We start from the raw sequence: 8,709 nt of genomic DNA, 5'->3' as shown, positions 1-8,709 counted from the left end.
AGAGAGAGAGAGAGAGAGAGAGAGAGAGAGAGAGAGAGAGAGAGAGAGAGAGAGAGAGAGAGAGAGAGAGAGGCTGGAAGACTATGGCTAAACTTAGAGTGATTTAAGAATAAAATTGAGAGTGCTAAAGCTAAAAGGCCCTGGAGAGAAAGAAACCCTTTAGCCTTATTGAAAGCTTTAAAATGAAGATTTAAACTAAGACTAAGGTACTCCTAGGCTGGGGCATTAAGCTTGATCTCCAACAAACCCTCCTTCAAGTTGATGACCTAGCACAACAAAAAATGATTTGTGATACACCTAGTCAAGGCTCATTCTAAGGATACAACACACTTATAATTGTATGGTTCTCTTAGATAGATACAACAAGAGAGTTCATCCACCTTAGGAAGATACTAGGTAGACTAAAAGAAGGTTTTTTGAGACAAAAAGACTTTTGCCTAGCTTGTATAGACCTTTAGAAGGCCCATTCTTCATCTATATGCACAAGGTTGGCCTCATCTGAGGCATTGTTTTCTTCATTTGCATCTTTTGAATCTTGACTCTCCGTTGTACATTGCTTTTATCTTTTGTTTAAGAAAACATTATTCCTTTGTGTGATTGCCTTTGCCACAGAATGTGCATACAATGCCCTTTTTGGAGTCTTTGAATGATGTGTTCCTTTAAGGTTCCCTTGAACTATTTCCTTTGTAGAATGGTTGTTGACTTCTGTTGCCCTCCTTACTTTGAGTAAGGTATGCTCCTTGTATTTCAAAGTGTTCATGTTTCTTATGGATTCTTCTTTCTTCTTCTAAGAGAGATGCCTCCACCTCAGCTAAGATAGGTGTGGGGAGATTTGTTCCGATGGTAACAAGGCTAGAATACTCATCAAGAGTTGAAATGATTTTGATGAGAACAACTATTTTTATATCTTCTTCCACATCTTTGTTGATTCCTGCTAATTGTGATTGTAAACTCTTGAATTTGCTTAAGTGTGCTGACATAGTAGTGTCGACGGCTTTTGTCAATGAAAAAAACTCTATGAAGAGCATGATTTTAGATGTCTTGGAAGTAGTACCAAATACTTTTTCAAGTAGAGCCCAAGCTTCTCCTGCAGTGGTGCAAGAACCAATGTGATGTATAAAGACATCTTGTAAGCCTTCCCCTATAATATCTAGAACTTTTTGATTTCTTTTCTCAAATTTTGTGGAAGTTTCTCTAGTTGAAGTCCCTGTAGGTTCTCTTCCTACAATATTCCATAATCCCTTTTTCATAAGTCTGAATTTTATTCGAGTTTTCCATGTGAAGAAGTTTGTGCCATTGAATTTATCATTGATTTCCATTTTAGGAGTGGTCTTGGTAGAGTACTACTCTACCAGCGTCTAAAACTCCGTACAAAGAGAATGATTTACTTAATTGGTAAATGCTTCTTGAACAAAGATTTGTTTGGGTTGTTATGGTTCAACATACCAAGTTTTGGAGTATGGGCAGAATTTTTTTATAACTGTCCTGTAAATTCTAGGACCACGTATGCGTGTAGCTTTGGAAGTTACTTCTTCTTCGTCATGGTTTACTGGTGTTTTAGTTTTGTTTGTGAGTGTGCTAATCGAAGATGAGTTTTTACTCATTTCCAGAGAAGGTCTTACCTCTTGATTTTATTCAGAGGCAATGTCTATTCTCTTTTACAAGGGGATTTTCTCTTTTTTGGAGTTCAATAATTCCTTAAACGTGAGCCTTTACAACCTTAGGTTAATGGTCGATAGAACCTAATGTTGGGGTATAAAGCCCAATGTGGTCGCCTAGGTAAGTGGGCGGGCCGCCAGGTATGTACACATATTCTTTTGTAAAAACCTAATAAGAACTCACTATGCTCTACACATTACAGTAGAGCGAGTTCACCATATCGTCGTGCTCTTCTTCTCGCACTCTCTCTCACGTCGCACTTCCGCTCGTACTCCTTCACCTAAGTCTTATGAGACAAAGGCTTTGTATTGGGTGAAGGAGAGCCGACTAGCATCTTCCTTGAGAAGGTCGACAGAAGCTTTCGAGCTCTAGATCAAAATCATGTCAAGGCACTCTGCCTCAGAAGGACTTTAAGACAAGCAATAAAAACCTTATGGGACACGCCTTTTGGAGGGCTTACCAAAAATTTATATATGAAGCTTTATAAAAGTCTGTGCAGCGAAGCTGCAGGGAGTGAGTACCGTCGTTCCTTTCAAGTGATGGCTACAAGTGAGTATCTGGCGAGTGGAGTATCTGAGGTTGATCGCCATGCAATGGATTAACGATCCATGCGGTGAAAGTCATCAAAATGAATGCATAAAGCGAGTCTCCATGATGATGATTTGTAGTTGTTGGAAGGCTTAGGCAAGGTCGTTGAAGTTCTATGCATGCGGCTTGTGTGTGGGAGATCGCAATGAGCTTGATTAAAGATCTCTACGGTGATTCATGGCGAGAGAAGCTCGAATGCTAAGATGCAGCCAGCGCTGCCGTCCACTGTCGTGCAATCCTTCTGGGAGTTTTGAAGCTTCTTCTTGGAGAAGTAGAACTAGTTTAATGCTCGCAAGGGTGCCAATTGTCCATCCCCTACTCTTGCTTTGGCCAATTGTATTGCTCTAGCCAATTTCCATTGACAACAGTGTCGAGCAAATGGATACCAAAGTTGGCCGCCTCACATGAAACTTGCACTGAGCTTCGCTGAGGCTACGGGTTATTAAAACACCTTGAGGTTCTAAAATTTTAAGGATTTGCAGAGCAATTTTCAGCTCTTCTATGCGAGGCTTGAAAGTTCATGATGAAAGCTCACAGACATGAATTAATTTGGCTTTGATACCATATTAGATAAATAGAATCAATAAAGACTAAATTAAAGCATAAGAACTACTCTTTGCAAGTGTTGTAATTGAAAAAAAAGGAACGCAGATACAAAACGTAATGTCCCTATATATAGGGAGCTCAAAAAGAGGGTAACTCCTATATCTAAGGAGTGATTATAGAGATATAGAAAAGGGTCCAATAAGAGAGAGAGAGAGAGAGAGAGAGAGAGAGAGAGAGAGGATAGAAGACTACGGCTAAACTTAGAGTGATTTAAGGAGAGAATTGAGAGTGCTAAAGGTAAAAAGGCCCTGGAAAGCAAAAAACCCTTTAGACTTATTGAAAGCTTTAAAATGAAGATTTAAACTAGGACTAAGGTACTCCTAGGCTAGGGCATTAGGCTTGATCTCCAACAGTAGTTACGAGAGAAAAAGCTCAAAAGGAAGTTGATCAAAATCCACAGATAGAGATGGGCAAACCAAAGATTGATGCACCTAGTCAAAAAACCAAGAGCAAACGGAATAGTTGGAAAGCTAGAAAGGCTAGGATGAAAGCACAAAGGGAACAAGAGCATAAATCCCTAGCTGAGGAGCTTACCCTAGCTAAAGAGAAGATAAGACCACATGAGGAAAGGGTTTCAACTTCTCTTATGCAAATGTATCAACCTCTAGAAGAACCATCAACGGAAGAGAAACCGAGAGGTGCTACTTTAGGGGGATCAATATTGGTCAAAAAGTTTAATGGGCCATTAGATGCCTACAAAAATCCTATGAAAAACGGCTCAAAAACAACCAAGTGCAAGAATAGAGGTGGATGACATATCCATATGCGGAACTTGAAAAGCAAAGGCTTGAAATTTTCTAGAAAATGATTCAAATAGCCCAAGCTTTACTAGAAACACCAATTGAAAAACCTGAGGATGTGATCCTTGTTGCACCTACACTAGTAATCCCACCAAATCGGGAACAAATAGAGCTAGATTCCAATCACAAGCACGGACCAGAGCTCAAGGACCCAGCATTAGAACCAAGGATAGTTCTTAATACCACGTTGGAGAGGGGGAATGGGGGATCTCATCTACCACAAAAAAATCTGCCTCTCTATAGCCCAAGGCATACACAACACCCCAATCCACTAGAGTTTACCTTTGAAACTCTTGACTCACACTAACAGGCCACCGCACACACACACACACACACACACGGATGCACAAACATGCACACCACAGATAACCATGCATTTCATTGCTTGCTTTGAGCCCGACACTGTTGCTTCACATGAAACCACACTCTCACTTCCGTTCTGCACACGAATAAGGGGCCTGGGGGGCATACACATTCGCACCGACACCGCACACACAAGGAGAAGAAGTATAGAAGGGGAGGCAGGGGAAACGACACAAGAGAAACACAATGGATCCTTTTCTACTGCTCAAAAACCCTTTACAACTCTTTTACATCAAACAAGGTACCCACATGGTTGCCGGGTAAGAAAACACACACTTGGGTCTTGGCAGGCACACACCTCTGCACAAAAAATCCAACCCAAGAACTCACACACTCACTTTCTATGGCTCTCTGCAGGCTCATTGGCTCAAGGCCCTGGAAGAAGCCTATAATGGCAAAAAGCACGAAAAATGCTCAATTTTGACTTTTATAGGGGTGACCCTTTCAATTTGGGCAATTCAACTCTGACTAGTCCACCTTGCATCCTTTTTTGGTAACTTTGGAAGGGGTAGCCTCCTTTGGCTTCGTCTGCTCTCTAACTCCTTTCTTTGCACTTGAGGCGGGTGCACTAGCAATGTCGCTAGTGCCCCTTGGCATTCTTGAATTTTTGATGTTTTATTCTTTATTTCCACCCTTGAGAGGCTTCCTTTTGACCCCTTTGATTAGCCTTTGATCTATTCTCTTTGGCTCCCTTTCTTTCTTGCCTTTGCCTTGGACTACCCTTGCTTGTTCCTCTTTATCCGGCCACTTCCAAGGTCCTTTGGACCCCACACTCAACCGCCCTCGACTTGCCCTCACCTTCTTTGGACCGCAGGATGGCCTTGAAATCCTCTCCCTCCCTCCCCCCCCCCCCCCCCCCCCCCCCCCCCCCCCTCTCTCTCTCTCTCTCTCTCTCTCTCTCTCTCTCTCTCTATGGGACTCATCCCCTGCCCCCTAGCACTAGTGAGGGTGCTAGTGTGGGGGGGGGGGGACTTATACATCATGGACCCACGCCATGAGCTCTCATTTGGTCTTATCCCATTGCCACGTGGTGGCACAATAAGGCTTGGCCCTTGGGGTAACAAAACCACCACAAAAACATTTCTATAAAAAAAATCCCCTTTTACCCACATTTTTTGACTCTTCCCATTTCTTCCTTGATAATGCAACGGCTGAGCGATAAACTCCACCCAATGCCTAGCTCCCAACTTTGACTCTCCTCGTACTTTCTGCCTTTTGATTTTCCCAAGCCCTCTTCCCGAGGCTTCCCAAATAGCTAAAATCCGAACTGGTACCATGACGTCAGCAACAAACATCGGCTTCAAACTGTAATAATTCGTTGGAATAAGCTCTGATTGAGGTGCTGTCAATTCTTGCTTACTCACCTTGATTCGTGCTACCCTTTAGAACCCCATTGAGGCCCAGAAAATGCAAGATGGCACAACCTCCCAATGGTCAGTGGGCACAGACCCAGCCCTTGGCAAAACTTCAAAAGGCCATAACCTGAAATCTAGAGCTCCAATCTGCAATTTGAAAAGATATGTATGCTCCATAACTCAAGCACTACACGCTGACATCCGCTGGAGTCACCTCTCCCCAGCTACCCTGTCCGTCCGAGGTCTACTAAACCTTCTAACTTCAAACTGCAATATCTTCCACACCGGGGCTCGGTTTGATGAGCTGTCTGAATGGGCTTCTAGAGAACATCAAACTTCACAATCTAAAGCACTAACATAGTAGTTTGGGTACATTTAATCATCATCCTATCTGAGCCACTTTGGAGCCTTTTTGGCCTTAAATGCCGCATCAGGCATACATTCCTGCTGCCACTAGTTTGCCCAAGGACTTCATACCTACTCTAGCCTTCTGCATTGCATGTGCCTGGAGCCTTAGCTTGGCATTGCACACTTTCCATCTTGGACCAACTTAGGTTGCTGCACCAACGTATACTACTTCTAAGGGATTTCATAGAGATATACATGAGGGTTATAAAGAAATATATGGTCTTGAAGATTTGTGGAAATAAGTCAGAGAGGCCAATGAAGCTAATGAGCTAAGCAAACGAGTAAACCAGACTAATGATGGAAGAGGAGTGTCTCTTCCACCAATAGAGGAATTTGAGATTGGATCTCAAATGAATCTAGATATGAAATCATGTTGAGGAGACAAAAGATCTACATAGTCTATGGACATCAAGCCCATTTGCTAAGAATACTATCATCCTATGAGAATCATGAGGCCAAGTCAAATGTTATTGCAGTTCTATCATAGAGATTGTCTTCCAACAAGGTCATTGATTCAAAAGGGTGAATAGATATTCTATCTACCCTAGCCACCTGTATGATAACATTTCTCGAGTTTCTCAGAATAAGACCAAACGTGTGGACTATTGTGGGAAAATTCTTATAAAAATTTGGCAAAAAAAATCAATGACTCAAATCGAGGAAGGGATTAAAGAACTTGAAATGCCTCAGCTAAACACCAGGCCAGTGCCATTAAACAAGGTAGGTGAGTACTATGAGGGAGAAGATGGGAACACACTCTTTCTGTGGAGTTCCAAGATATAAAAACCATGAAAATCCTTGGCATCGGAGCTAGCGTTGCCATCGGAACAAAAGAGATCTAGAAACAATGGGAAAAACCATCAGTGAGGGCTACTAGGATGAAACTGCAGCTTGCGAATGGACACATGGAAAAACCCATAGGAATTCTAGAAAAGGTAGTTGTTAATTCTTGTGGCATTGAATATGAGCATACCTTTTTTCTATTTTTGACTTTGGCAAGAAGGAAAACTATGAAATCATTCTAGGAAGACCATTCATGCGACAATTGAAAATGGTCCAAGGCTAGGGATGCAACCATATCTACTTTAGAAACATGGAAACCATGACAAGGATAAACGTGAATGACCATAGCTACAAGGATGTGATGAGAACACCAACTGATTTTGATTCATCTACTATTGCAGGATCAAAACTTCCAGCATGGTTGGGTAAGCCTAAAGAATTGTGGATGTGTGGAGCTTCGCAATGCGGAAGCTTAAAGCAAGAGGAGTGTATCCTAGAAGGACAATCAAAGATAAGGATTATATCTCAAAACCATTTCCTGAAGAAGCATTAGAGCCACTAGAATGGGAACACATCTTGGCTACTCTAGATGTGCGCGCTGTCGAGAAATTTGCGGTCTTTCTAGGAAAGCACCGAGCTTATGGCTGTGAGAGTTTGTAAGAGAACTCAACAAAAACTATATGAAGGAGTTAAACCATAGATGCCATGAAGACTAGGGTTTGGAAAGAAGTGCAATCAAAGAAAACTCACTCTTTCTCTCTTGCACTCACACACACAAAGAAAGAACACAAAAGAGAATGTCAAAACAATTCGAAAATGAAAACATCAAGGCTATGGTCATATCGTATCATGGGTAATATGAAAGGGTTAATAGATGAGTTAATGGCATTCAATCTTGACTGACCAGATACGCTACGAATTGTTCTTTGGAATTGTAGTTTTGTGCTTACCATAATATATATATTTTGTCTAGTGATTGGGATTAATTGTGTGTACAAATCCTCTTGGTTCATAGCAAGATAACTACGCTTACGTCAAAAGAAAAGTTATAGTCTACGAGAGGTAGTATGATGGGATCCGGTGATAGAATTATTTCATTAAGCCTTTCTGGGCCAAAGAGAAACACTATACGTTGTTGAAAGTGTATTTTTTGGCTAATCCATACGTTAATTCTAATAGATCGTACAGAGTGAAAGCGATAGAAATGATCATCATGTGGGTTATTCATCTAGGATAGTATGTGAGAAATGTAGATATGAGAGAAGTGAAGAGATGAGAAGTTTCCCTCCCAAGCCCTGTTCTTGCCTGTAGGCAATAAGGATACTGCGGGGAGAGATGTACGTGTAGAAAAGAGAACCTAGAATTTGCAGAGAGGATGAATTACTAAGAATGAGAGAGATAGGTTTGGTAAAGGAGATGAGATTAGATACATACATATATATATATATATATATATATATATATATATATATATATATATATATATATATATATGTCGGATTAGAGATGAAAAAGAAAACAACAAGAAATCAAGAAAACATCAATGTAGAACACATCTTACTTGACAAATCCTTCGGTACCATTATTGATGGAGAGAGAAGAAGAGGGGAGCACTCCACTTTGATTGATACTCCAAGTGCAACACCTTCTTTGATTAGAGTTGATCTTCCAAGGATAGCGTACAAAAATGGATAGTCTTCCTCTAGGAGAAAGTGTAGGCTTGGGCTTATGTTAATGGGGCTAAGTACAATTAGGCATTACTACTCACTCCCTCAAGAATTCCTCTCATCAATGGCTTGAATGCTTTCGTTCCTTTTCAAGGAAGAAGAGGTCCCCTTTTATAGGTGAAGGGAACCCCCAAGTGTTTACACAAGAAGAGAGGAGCCAGTGTGAATAGGAATTAGAAAAGTTGGAAATGAGCTGTCCTTGCATGATGTGGGCAGACTGGGGTCCAGTATTTTGATCATATCTCCTCAACCGTGGCTCTAAATAAAAAAGTAAAAATATGGGCAGAAACTTCAGCTCATTAGCTACGATTTTCAATTTAAAATCATTTTCCAATTCGGATTGGAACCTTGTGTAAAAAATTCATCAAAATAGGGTCCATTTCTGGCAGCAAAAGTCTTCCCGTGGTCCCCTTAGCCTAG

General features: G+C 41.2%; 1 non-coding gene across 1 annotated transcript; it reads left to right on the top strand.

Moving 5' to 3' along the window:
- The first annotated feature begins 1,964 nt into the window (after nt 1-1,964).
- Nucleotides 1,965-2,087, top strand: LOC147425734 (U6atac minor spliceosomal RNA). Its single transcript, XR_015186517.1, has one exon. It is a non-coding gene; the product is annotated as a U6atac minor spliceosomal RNA (small nuclear RNA).
- The last annotated feature ends 6,622 nt before the right edge of the window (nt 2,088-8,709 follow it).

Source organism: Adiantum capillus-veneris, chromosome 25, assembly GCF_014529385.1.
Source record: "Adiantum capillus-veneris isolate H3 chromosome 25, ASM1452938v2, whole genome shotgun sequence".
In the NCBI taxonomy this organism is placed as follows: Eukaryota; Viridiplantae; Streptophyta; class Polypodiopsida; order Polypodiales; family Pteridaceae; genus Adiantum; species Adiantum capillus-veneris.
The sequence above is the reverse complement of the archived record's forward strand: the minus strand, read 5'-3'. Positions and strand labels throughout refer to the sequence as shown.